We start from the raw sequence: 14,293 nt of genomic DNA on the forward strand, positions 1-14,293 counted from the left end.
AATGCTGTAACACATTCTCTCAGGAAATCAATGGTTTTATTACCACAAAGATTTTTCTTGAATCTGTGTTTACAGGTAAAGAGAATAGTTTGGGACCAAAAATAACTATAAACAAATAGAATGTTTTATACATGTACATGGGTATATGCATTTTACATTTTACACATTATTAGTAGTGTTGATATGATATTGTATTATGGTGATGTACATGTATATAATGCAGGTCAATCCAATGAAAATGTTGGGTGATGTAGATCATAATGAGGAAGAAAATTAGGCTTCATGAGTAATATGGTTTGTATATACATGCTGAAATAGTATTATACTGGGCAATTAATTTTACAAAAAGATGACCTGTACATTATAGTATCTTCATAATTATATCATTCTGTGTATTTATTGCTGCTATTATATTATTTCATGTACAATGTACTTTTGTTTTGGCTGTTTTTTAATACGGTGTGAAAAATCACTATTTTCCAAGATTAAATGCATTGTACTTACTATCAGCTGGCCCCGTGTTCACAAAACATGTTTTGGTCTCAGCTGAGTTTGAGTTTGATATTTTAACATCAATTTTACTAAAACTTCAAGGTTAAATACCACCCGAGACTGACCATCATTACTGAATAGTCACTTGACAATAGTTATTAACTTAAAATTTAGTTTTAATCATGACATTTAGATATAAATGACAAATAAATTTTCATTATCAAACTCAGCTGAGACTGTTTTGTGAACACGGGGCCTGGTCTAACGATAAATGTAAAACTCTGATATCGTTTAAAAAATATTAACAGCCGATACCATAGTTTAGAACCACTATTTGGCCGGAGTTAGCTGCAAGATGTGTTTTAGCTCACCAACAGGTGCAGCTTTTTGTACATGTATGTTGTTTAGCTGTTGTCCGTCTGTACACAGTATTTCTGTGTGCGCAATAGTACGTCTATTTGTTATTTTGATTTTGACCAAAGTTGTCTCCGTAAGTCCTTTGTTTGCTTCTTGAAGCAGTCACAGTAGATAATTGCCGCCAGATTTATGGCTCCTGAAATGACATATATTGCCCCCTTTCCCTGGGTAAGGGACCCAGGACCATTTTGGTCCTCTTTTAATAATTGGTATATGTCAAGTTTACTCAGACTTGAATCAATATTTGAACCTGTTAACTGTCTGATTTTTACAGTCAGCTCATTACCCCAGGTAAGATGTAGACTTGCTACTAGATAGTAATCAATTTTGTGTAAAAGAGGATTTATTTTCACTTATCTATTTCTATAGACAAAATTTTCTATTTCAAAAAGTGGTACTGATGTTATACTGTACTCAAAATGTAAACCAGTCAAGAAAGAGATGGGAAATATATTATAGACTGGTCCCCTGCGAACTTTAAAAAAGTACGACAGGTAACCACCAGCGACTTCTGTGGCCTGATTGGCTGATGGGATTTTGGTAAACAAATATGGCGGCGGCTGCGAGGTAAGCTACCGAGAGTTTTTATTTTCTGACGAAATGTAGCTTTGTCTCAAATCAATACAGTCAGTTACAAATTAAATTCCATTTAAATGTTATAGATGTACTGTTCTTCATGTTTGTTTAATGTTAACTAGACGAAGGTGTTAAAGGCGTAAATGATGGCATACTGCTGATTTGCCCCCAGTCAACTCGCACTTGTTTTTACAATTCGTCCCCAAATAATTAATTTAATCATTTAATTAATAATCTTAGTTCAAGTCTAATACCCTCATACAAATGTACAGATTCTTTAATAACAAATGAAAAGATGCAATTTTGATGATAACTTACTTCAGCTTTCACAATAACAATTTCCAGTAAATAACATTATAATTTATGATTTTAAATTATGCCCATACTGGTAGACATAGAATCTAGGGATTCAGTTACTGCATCCATTTGTTTATAAATGTGATACATATTTTTAATTTTGACACTTCTAGATTCAACAACTACAACAAAATTCACTTTTGTTTGAGTTGCACCATGAGAAGAGCAAATATGAAATGTAGTCATAGCTTCAATGCCATTTAAACAGCTGATCACATGTATTGTATCTGACTGAGGCCTAGACTAGCCACTAGACTGATAATAACTATATTTCTATATTTTTCCCTTTTTTGACAAATTAAATTTCATAGAGACAAAAGCCAGTCTATTTTAGAGATATCTTCACACAGGACTGATGTTGAAATTATCAGTCTAGTACAATCCGAAATGCTCTCAGAGAGATGATTGGCACCTATGGTTATTAGATTACCCATGGATAATTTGGTACATCATGCCAGTGGTCAAGTGCTATGCTGCTGATCATAAATCTGTTTACCTAACTGATTTTTAATGGTGATAGTTGAAGAACCATTCTCATCTAGAATAAACCATTTTGCTACTTTTGAAATCTTGATGGGTTATCTTGCAAATATATTTATTAACAATAATATGTTTATCTTATTTAAAGGATTATTCTAATCATTAAAATTCTGACACTGAAGAATGGATTTTAAAAGTTTATTACAGCATGTCTTTGTCAAAGGCACATTTTAAAAAATATGTCGAGTTCAAGTTTATTCAAACGATAAAGAAACTGCTTTGTATAATATGTGGCAAAAAAAAGAGATTATGATTGCTATCATATAAAACTTTCCAAAGGTGTTAATAATAAAACCGAGGCGTGTTGTCCCAATGGAAAGCCAGTAGATATAGGCAAAATTATGAGAAAGCTGTACCAAAATTAAAAGAAATACAAGTGTCAGCATAAAGTTTCTATTCAGTGACCAAGCACCATACTGCAGTCACTGTAGCACCGAACAAAAAAGACCTTTTATTTTCTTAACAAAGATTGATAAAAAACAAAACTATTAAAGGTCAAGGCATATATGGAAGGCTGGTGCACCATTCTTATTGCCAAATATCTAATGCTATTCGCTAAATACAATATTCTTACTCATAATAAATGCGAAAATTTCAAATATCTAATGTTTATAATGCTGAAAGATAATGCTAATTGTCCTTTGATTTTATGAAATAAAGATCTGCATCAAGTTTTATGAATCTGATTTGAAGCATCTTCTACCATGTCATGCCAGCATCGGACAATGCATGTTAGCATTCAGCTTTGTATGGAGGGCCGGTTTGTCATGGTAATTGCCAAATGTCAATTTTAATGCTAAATGCCAATAACTTTACGCTAAACACATAATTATTATTTAATGCTAAATGCCATTTTTAATAAATTATATCTCATTTAGCATTTTGCAATTAGCACGGCGCACCGTCCTTCCACAGTATTGTTTTGCTATCGCATTTGACAATTATGACTCAATGTTTAAGATCTAGCATTTGGCATTAAATATTTTGCATTTGGCATGTGGCATTTTTCAAATGAAAGGGCGGAGTTATAATGTTAACTCCTACTGCTATATATTTTATGCGAAATATCAAATGCTAACTTGTATTTAAAGTATTAAACATTTTTAACGTTAAAATGAAGCTAACAGTTACACTAATTGCAATAGGTTTTGAAAGCGAACAGCATGAATCCTGGCAAGACTGTGCAGATGCGCAGGCTGGTCTGGATCCATGCTGGTCACAAAGCCACTATGTTGGTTTTCTCATGGCGTGGCTCATATTTTTCACAAATCAATTAATTTTTAATTTAAAACATTTGACTGTGCTAATCTTTACTAAAGATTATACAAGTATGGGGTTTTCTTGATTTGTATGATAGTAGTTAACTGGAATTAACTAAGGAATATTATATAAGTATGCAACATGCGTAATTTGCACAAATAAGAAACACAAGACTTAGAAGCTTAAATGTATATCTTACTTTGAGACGATTCTATCTTCTGCAGAAATACCAATTTTGATGTAAAAAAAATGTGTTATCATGTATTTACATATAGATTTTTAAAGCTAAAAATTCCTCAGAAAAGCTAGTCATAGACCTTTTAACTAACAGAATACAGGATAACAAGAAATAACAGTACTCTGTCAGAATATTCTCAGAGCAAGACTGCAGATTTATGTGCCTGTACTTGTGTTTCACTGTCTTTCAAATAAAAAACTTCAATATGCATTATTCAGCCCCTGAACCTGGGTTATATTCATTCATGCACCAAGACGTGATACCACTATATTATATGTGCATTCCGTCTATTAATGTTCAAGGTTTCAACACAATTATCGCAAAAGCTAACTTTTTCGCTACCAGTTCAGGAAAAACACATACTTCTTTATTGTTCAACTACAGTTTAATTAATTATCAGTTCAATGTCCATTTTATGACAAGCCATAGGAATGTGTATCTTTCAGATTTTCCAATCTAACAGCAAGTACCAATACAGAGAAATGAAAATTCATTTCTGGTAAAATTTCAACTCAGCTGACCCCTGCAGTTGTAAATCCCATCTACCAGATGGTCTCAATAAATTGCATAAACATGTGGCAGTAAACCATTGATCTCTATCAGTTAGGCTGTGGTCAGTTCTTGACATTGATTGATAACAAACCTAAAAAGAGGTTTGTGAATTTTCGGATTGTACTAGACTATGATATTGGACATAGGATATAGACTGGCTCAGTTCACTACATTCAATCATAAAATTGTAAAAAGATAATTATTATATCATAGTCTAGGAGCTAGTCTAACTGAGGCCCAATAGGGGTAGCCGAATTCAGAGCTGTATGTATAGACCTAACCAAATAGTGATTTTGCAACCAGCATGAATCCATGCTGTTCACTGACGGTTTCTCTGATTGCAAGAGGCTTTGAAAGCAAACAGCATGGATCCTGACCAGACAGCACGGATACTGGTTGCAAACACACTATGTTGGTTTTCTCTTGGTGCGGCTCATTTTGCTATTTTTTGTAGTTGTATATGTACATACTACTAAGTGTTGTAAATTTATCAGCAAATATCACAGCAGTTCATGATGTATTAAATTTTGTTTCGTTGAAATATTTACAAGTATCACCGTCACATATATAATATAGATTGCCGTTTTGTATGTCTTCAGTTATCATTTGTTATTGCAGGTTTGGAAACTTATTGCACTTTTATATTATGTACAAATGAAAGTGTTAAGATGCTATAAAAAGTCTGTATTGCTATGGGGTTACTTCTTGTAGTGTAAAGAAACACGCTTACTTCAGTAAGAATTCTAGGTTCAAATCCTAGCAGGAAGCCCTGGCACACAGAAAAAAATAGTAATTACTTATTTCTGTAGAATGTCATAATTTATTCATTATTAGCCTAAATATTGACAGCTTCAATTTTCTTTGTATTTCTGTCATGTCTGTGTTGGCAGAATAGGGGGAAAAGCATCTAAATGTACATCAGAGCACTGCAAACAAACAATATTTTTTATAATTTTTATTGTTTAAAAAAATTATTTTCCCTTTATAAGTCAGTTGGGTTTTAATTTATATGCACTGCAAGCAAAGTATTATAAATGCCATATATTACATGTTTCATAAATGAAATTGACCATATGTAAGTTTTTCATTGGAGAACACCAGAATGTGTTGACCAATCTGTTATGTAAACAGTTAAATTAAATATATATACTGGAATGGAGTATATACTGGAGTGAAATTTTAAGATATTGTGCCAAAATGTTGTCAAAAGTGATGTATTTTCCAGTTTTGAGAAAAAAAATGCCTGCTACACTCCACACTCCATAACTGTAACAATGTAGGAAGATGTCTGGTTTCACAGAAAACCAGTTTTCAGCACCCCCCAACCCCAACCTTTATTGAATAGGTATAACACACTGTTTACAATTACTCAGAAAATTATACTAATTTAGGCCCTTACTTTGCTGTTTGTCCTTCCCTGACTTGATGTGGTCTGGTATAATAATAATAATAATAATAATAATGTGTTTTTTTCTTGTATATTTTTTATGGTTCAGCACAGCAGCATAAATTAAAGTAAATTCTATCCAAATGTGCTATTTATTCATACAGAATACATCTCATACAGATAATTTTAGTTAATGTTGATAAAAACATTTTTTCAAGAGTAAATAGCATTGAAAAATGCCAAACTTGAAATAACGCTCTAAAATTAACAAAAAGGAAAAACACTTATATGTGAGGTCTAAGCCTTTGTATATGAGAAATATTTATTTGGACTTCCAATTTACAAAATATTGTGTATTTTTTTGTCATTAATTGTATATTTTTATGCAATTTTGTTTTGGTATACACCTTGAGAAATAATATAGATAGCCATAAAACATAAACAGGTTTTCTCTAAATTTCCCACACAATAATTTGTTGGTACAACAAGGACAATATGAAAGAATAATATACTTGTACATGATATATTCATGATCTACTTACATATTAATCACCAAAAATGAGCATTGCTGTCTCAATATATTTCTATAACAACAAGAGCCATGTCAGACATGGCTAATCCCCCCACCGGGCATATCATAATTGAAGGATGTGGTCCGCATCAGGGGTTTTAAGATGTGGAAGAAAGAATAAGTCAGTAGTGAGGTGGTTTACTGCTAAATTTTATTAATTTTCATGAAGAGTATAGCTATGATGTTTTTCTATATGGCTACTGTAAAAAGAAGGAATGGAAAGCTAACAGGGAACAAGAGTGCCAGAATGTCACAATATATGCCCGTCAAAGCAAATTTCTTTACTCTAGCAGCTGTATTTGCAAATGGAATGTTAATTTTGTGGTTGTTTAGTAATCATTGTAAGTCTTTTGTTTTTTAAAGTCCACAAAAAAAGTCCTTACTAGGTAGAGATACCTTATATATAATAAAATTAATAAAATACACCTAAAACTGGAGAGTAACATCTATGCTGTACCACAGAAAAGTGGTCTTGTTTTTTCCCTAGGGTCAATTATAAAAATGTTACAATATAAGTTATTTATAGTAACAACTAAGGGAAGTTAATCTTTAAAAAAAAAAAAAAAAAAAAAAAAAAAAAATTGCAAGTCCACACAAAAATCTTTATCAGGAAGAGACTGGTCAAAATACACCTCAAAATTGGATTTAGCATGTTTGTTGTACTACAGAAAAGTGGTCTCGATTTTTCCCTACGACTAGTAATGAAAAAGTTACAATAAAAGCTGTTTAAAGTAACAACAGAGGGAAGTAATTCTAAAGAAGGGAACTGCGCATGACACTTCGTCTCATGATGGTGTATAATTGTGCCAAGTTACATCAAAATCCCTCTATGCATGAAGAAGAAATGCTTCGGACAAAGTCATTCTTGTATCTGACCTTTGGCCTCTAAGTGTGACCTTGACCTTAGGCCTAGTGACCTGGATCTTGCGCATGACACTCCGTCTCGTGGTGGTGAACATTTGTGCCAAGTTATATCAAAATCCCTCAATGCATGAAGAAGAAATGCTCTGGACAAGGTTTTTATTCTTGTATCCTTTGACCTCTAAGTGTGACCTTGACCTTAGACCTAGGGACCTGGTTCTTGCGTATGACACTCCGCCTCGTGGTGGTAAACATTTGTGCCAAGATATATCAAAATCCCTCCATGCATGAAGAAGATATGCTCCGGACAAATTTTTTTAAGAAAATATGATAAAGGGGAATAACTCAAAAAATAGGCAAGGTAGAGTTATTGTTCTTGCACACTGCACTTCCTCCCAATGTGTTCTATCAGTGTATGAAGTTTGAAGAAAATCCCTCCAGTACTTTTGGGGTTATGCTCCGGACAAAATGTTTTAAGAAAATATGATAAAGGGGAATAACTCAAAAAATAGGCAAGGTAGAGTTATTGTTCTTGCACACTGCACTTCCTCCCAATGTGTTCTATCAGTGTATGAAGTTTGAAGAAAATCCCTCCAGTACTTTTGGAGTTATGCTCCGGACAAAATTTTTTAAGAAAATAAGATAAAGGGGAATAACTCAAAAAATAGGCAAGGTAGAGTTATTGTTCTTGCACACTGCACTTCCTCCCAATGTGTTCTATCAGTGTATGAAGTTTGAAGAAAATCCCTCAAGTACTTTTGGAGTTATGGTCCGGACAAAGATCGTTGCGGACGCACGGACGGACGGACGGACGCACGGACGGAGAGCATTTCTAATATCCCCTTCACCTTTGGTGGGGGGATAATTAAGGGACCCCACACCATGAAATGTGACTGTTCTTATTGCATTATGTAAATGTTTGTTGCTTTTCTTTATCTTAAAAATGTACAATTACCAAATACTTGTGATGGATAGTTTATATGTACCTAGATGTATTAAAGCTAACAAACTTAAAAGGAAATAACTGTAAATGTACAAAAATAGTCTTTTACTTTGACAGATTGATTTACATTCCGTTTTGTTAAATCTTTTTAGATATGGCCTAGTCATAATTTTTAAATGAAGAAAAAGATAATAAAAGAAAATATTCTTTGAAGTGATATGCAAGACTGCAAAATTTGTCCAGAGTTATAGCTGTGCAGTAAGTGCACATCTCACTGTGATGTTTACTGGGAGAAGCATGGGCTGATCTGAAAGGGGCCAAAATACAACAAGCATTGAATTTTGACAGCATAAAATGCATCAGTCATTTTAGACAAAAGTTCAGCTGGCTTCACTGAATCACTCACAGAACTTTATTTACATTACTCTTTACTTTTGTTGTCAAAGTTAAAAGCCATCACTTAGCCAGACTGTTCATACAGAAAAATTACTTGTGATATTTTGTAAAAAAAAAAAAATCATGCTAAAACTGCGTCAAATATAGTCAGGTTGCACCAATGCAGGCATCCTTGCACAATGTTCCAGGGGGGCATATGCTTAGAATCTTCAAAAAATTTTGCAACCTTATCAACCAGAATCCTGGATGTGGCCCTGATAGCAGGTATCACATTTTGATAAACTGCATTCCATTGAAAATTACCAGTCTTCAGCCTTCATGTAACATGCACATTCCTGTATTGAAGATGCATGACACACATTAATGTAAGCTATGGGTGTATTTGATCATGACATGCGAGTCATTTAATAGTACATTTAATTGGTATTTTATGCAAAATAGGCATTTTCAAGTGAATGGTCATTCAGTAATAATTCCAGGTTTTAACTGCAAGTCTGTGAATTTGTTTTGAAGGAGATTGGGGGAGGGAATTTATTGCAGGGGTAAATGAAAATAAGTAAGGGTTTTGTCACATTTTGATAAAAAAAGTGATATTATAAATGTTGGAAGACTATTTTATGCATTAATAATCCGACAAGCTTGGACTTTGCACATTTATTTATGAACTCATGTTGAAAAAACAAGACTTGTAAATATCTAATAAATTTTATTGGGCAGAATTCCAGAGTCAACATGTGTCACTGGCATGCCTTTTTGGGGGCAGCATTTTCTGGTAGTTTCAGCTTTTCTTCATTTGTTGAACAAAGACAGTATTACTTGAGGTATAAGTTGTGTTTTTCTCTGATGATCATGATAAAATACAACGAAATGAAGTACTTTCATCATAGAAATTCAAATTTTTCAGAATGAATCAAGGGAAAAAGTTTTCAAGTTGTTGTTATTGATATGTCATTCTTTGTTTACCTTGGAAACAAGGAGACGATTTCATTGGTTGCTAAAGTCTAAGACACTATCTGATTGGCCGAGCTATTCAGGTGCCCGACTGGTGTATATTTTGATTAGGAAATCAGCTCGGTTCAAATATTATTTTACGACGCAGTCTGTTAGCCACAATTTTGGCTATTTCGCTTGGTGGTTACCTGATCCAACAATTGGAAGCCATTTTGAATGAGAACCAATACTGGACAGGGGACCAGATTAATCCAATAATTGGAAGCCATTTTGAATGAGAACCAATATTGGACAGGGAACCAAATTAAATATATTATAGTCTAGTAGCTAAAGTCTGTCCCATCAATCTGGTTAACATCATTTTTAAAGATATGATATGCGTTATGATGCCCTGAAATATGTTTTTATATCGTGCAAGTCCATATCTCTAGGCACTTTTTCATTTTTTCAAAAAAAAAAAAAATTTGTAGTTGATATGTTCATTTTTGTATTTTTCTCCATAGACCGTAATGCTTGACGTCGCGTCGCTTCTTGTATATAAACAACATTGCGGCCCTCTGTAATACCCCAGATTGCATGTCCAATGTCGGGATGCGTCTTATAAGCGAGTGCGTCTTATAAGCGGGTATGTACGGTAGTTTTTTTAGGGGACAACTCAAAATTATCCACGTTTAAATGTATTAGGCAGAGTTCACACTGTATTGCTAAAAAGTATCCTTGTTATTTTATGAATTCAAATAAATGTTATTACCATAACAGAAGATAATACGGGGAACAATTGGCATGTTTAACTTTCAGTATTACAGAGTAATTTAAACATATTTTTGATGTTCGAGTATTAATCATTAGTAGATCTAAATGTTTCTAAGAAGAGCTTGTCTAAATTTAGGTTGATTTTAAGATTAATGTTACCCGCAGAAAAAGGTAAAATCTCTTATACCTTCCCTTGCCCAGCTTAATTTCACCTTGTACATATCTTAGTCGCCCAGACATCCCAACTCTCCCGATCCGATCGGGTTTCTCCCGATTCTGGTTGTAAAACCCGATCACCCCGATCAGAAGTCTCAATCTCCCGATTAAAAAAAACAACAAAACAACAAACAACAATAAAAAAAAAAAAAAAATTATGAAATAATCCACTTCTTTGCGCCTATCTGATACTGTACGTATCGCTACTGATGAGTCTGTAAACAACACCTTTCGGATATTTTCGCACCTTATTCTACCCCTGCTGATTATTGTTTATTACACGATTCAACAAAGCCAGGTGTTGATTAATGTGTCACAATTGAAATTAAAATCCAGACATTAGATATCTAACTAAATTCAATCAAATTTAGATTAGAAATTATACTGGCTTTACCTTTTTCTGTAACTTTTTGAAATCGAAAGTAGATGGTCGCCGAGTCAACCTGCTAGCTTTTAAAAAACATTTCTCTTAAAATCATTTTGATAAGAGGAAATGTCATGGTAAATTTTAATATCACTTACTATCAAATGCTGTTAAACTGTCTTTGCATCATAACAATTTGTCAAACACATCCTTTTAACTGGAGATTTAGGCAAATCTACGAAAGTGTAACAATACCCGGACATTCAATTTTGGATAACAGGATTTTGATCAATAAAAGTATTTGAGCGAGGGGTTTTAAATACTGGTTGATAGGGATGAGAATCAAACAGTAAATTTTCTATTGCTTGAACTTTTATTCTTTTAGCTATATACATTTTGTTTTTACAGTTCTAACAGCTGCACTGTTTGTCACGTAAAATTCACCTTGGGAGTCTTCTTTCCAACAAAAGAAATAAAAGTGCAGGTTTAATTCTCAGTGGTGTTTTGAATTTAGACAAGGTGCTTAAAGTGCCATAACTATTTAATTTTGCACAGAAGGCTTCATGTATTATTGTTCCAAAACATTAAAAATGCATGAATAATAAGATATAGACAAGTGAAGTTTTTAAGACTAGTGATTTTATAAGGGCAAATAAGTTTATATTATCATTAGATTTGTTTAAAGCTTCATTATCATGAACATAATTACCGCGGTATAAAATCTCCCACTTGAACACCTCAGTCTCCCACTTTGGAAAGCAAAAACTCCCACTTGGCATTCAGAAAAAGTTGGGATGTCTGGTCGCCCGCATTTGCGTTATGAATTTTTCTTATTTTTTAAAAAATACTTAAATATAACTTGCCTTCCTGCTTATTTTTAAAAACAAAACAAAAGGACATATCTAAGATGATGCCACTTTGAACATTCTCATGAACAGAATACGGACAAGATTCCTGATTTCCGCGGATAAACCAATGAGGAACATTAGCTTGTTACTTCCCTTGAATTGTTGTATGATAAAGCGCAACGATAACCAAATATTACATTGGTCCCTTTCAGTTGGATTCCTCTGACTTTTTCGTTATAACCTTTATCCAAGATGTTGCGGTTGGTCAAAGTAAATATGCTTTTTATAAGAAGGTTTCTAAATAAAATGATTAATCCAACCTAAATTTAACTGAGGGCCACTAAAAGAAAACCTGTCTTTAGTCATTTTCCAATCCAATGAAATTTAGTATAGATATTGCTTTTGAAAATTACAAAGAAATCAACGATAAAAACCGAGGAAAGGGACCAATCTACATCTTGGACATAATCGGGGGGAAGTAACTGATAATGTTCCCCATTGACATAGCGGAAAAAACACTGGTATTTATTCCCGAATTAAATAGTGGATATCAGTTACCTGATATTTTTATCATGAAGTTGTCTTGATAATTTGTCATTTAATCTTTTTTTTTTATAAAAATCTAAAATTTATACTAAATACACAAATAGCCGGTCAAAAATCTCGTTTCTTAGTGCAATTGGTGCCTGAATATCATCTAGAGTGCCACATCTAGAGTGAACTTTCATGTTCTCCTCCTTTTTAAAGAGTAAGCGCCAATGGCGGCCATTTTTTACAACAGTGAGTGCCGGTGGAAAAAATATATGTGGCATTAAATTAGCAATTCGAAGTACTTAGAGAAAAATCCTTGAAATTCTCGACTTTGACTTTTTTGTATTTAATTACGCTACTTATTTTACCGATAGCGCACCAGTTTTGTCACCATGCATCAAAGTTGATTTTAACCGATGGGATGGGACAGACTTTAGTCTAGGTTATATGTTTGAGAAAAGCCCCACAAATAATCTTTGATGGTGAATACAAGTCGACAATAGCATTACCAACATATAAAATAAACAATGTATCCAATGTAGCAGTCACTCAATGCACAAGGATTGTTAATATTTAATAATGTATATTCAATTCTATTCAGAAAATGCACAATTACACAGTTGGGTTTTCCCAGTTTAGTTAGATCAGTTTCCACAGAAAAATCACTGAATGACCACAAGAATTTTACAGGTGTAGTTATTCCGTGGCTAGCTCTAGAGAGCAATTATAATGATTGAAATGCTGCAAGATGAAGGATTTTATGACCCGAACTAACAGGAGTTAATGGTAGATGCCAATCAAAGGGAAAAATTTCCAGGGCTACCAATTTCCTCGGCCTTTAACCAAAAATGGGCATGGAAGACGCCAACGTGGGGGCGAGTAGGATAGCTCTCCAAACACTTTGTAAAATGTCAAATGAAAATTACAGAACAGATTTACTGCAAAAAATAAAACCGACTGAAAAATTGGGAAATTAATTAAAGGTTTTTTATATCAGTCTCAGTCTATGTAAAAAACCTGAGACCGCCCCCCCCCCCCCCCCCCCCCCCCGGGGCATGGCCTCTTTTCACTCCGGGGCATACTTTGAACAATTTTGGTAGAGAACCACAAGGCAAGCTACATACAAAATATCAAAGGCCTAGGTTTTAGGGTTTTTAAAACAAGAAGATTTTAATGTTTTTTTTTTTTTCAATTTTTGTCTATGTAAAAACTTGTGATCCCGGGCAGAGTTTCTTTTCACTCCTGGGGCACAATTTCATAAATCTTGATAGAGGACCATAAGATGATATCACATGCAAAATATCAAAGCTTTACGTCTTGCGGATATCGACAAGAAGATTTTCTATATTTTTCCTTTTGGGGTGACATGGAAACCAAATTTCTGCAAGAAATTCAACGTTTGAAAGGGGACCTTCCCAGAATCATTGCTCCGAGGTTTGGTGTTATTCTGTTCAGTGTTTTTTTTTAGAAAATGTTGACAGACAGACAACGCGCGACTACAAACACTGAGCGGTCACAAAAGCTCACCATGAGCCTTTGGCTCAGGTGAGCTAAAAAAAGGTTTCAAATCTATACGCCTAAATGATAGCTATATGTATTTGCACGCAAAACTTAAATTAATGTATGACGACTAAATTTTATGAATATCCAGGGTAAAATGCAGTCCCTATTGCATACACAAGATTTTTTTTTAATTTAACTGGGTGACATAGTTTCTGACCACTGATGACCCACATTCCAACTTGACCTAGATTTCATGCAGACAAACATTCAGCTCAAATTTCATGAAGATTTTGTGTAAAATGCGTCCCTACTGCGAAAAACAAAACATTTTCTTTGATACGACTTAGTGACCTAGTTTTTCACCCAAGATATGACCCGTATTTCAATTGACCTAGATTTCAAAGCAATCATTTTGACCAAAATTTAGCTCCTATTGTTTACACAAGGTTTTTTATTTGACCTAGTGACCTAGTTTTTCACCATTTTCAAACTTGGCCTAAATTTTATTGAGGGATTTATACTGACAAAATTTCATGA

The 14,293-nt window shown here is 33.7% G+C and overlaps 1 long non-coding RNA gene across 5 annotated transcripts in view; it reads right to left on the reverse strand.

The window, feature by feature from the left end:
• LOC128549400 (uncharacterized) overlaps positions 1-14,293 on the reverse strand; it is a 49,060-nt gene that overhangs the window by 11,806 nt on the left and 22,961 nt on the right. The window lies entirely within an intron of this gene.

Source organism: Mercenaria mercenaria, chromosome 16, assembly GCF_021730395.1.
Source record: "Mercenaria mercenaria strain notata chromosome 16, MADL_Memer_1, whole genome shotgun sequence".
In the NCBI taxonomy this organism is placed as follows: Eukaryota; Metazoa; Mollusca; class Bivalvia; order Venerida; family Veneridae; genus Mercenaria; species Mercenaria mercenaria.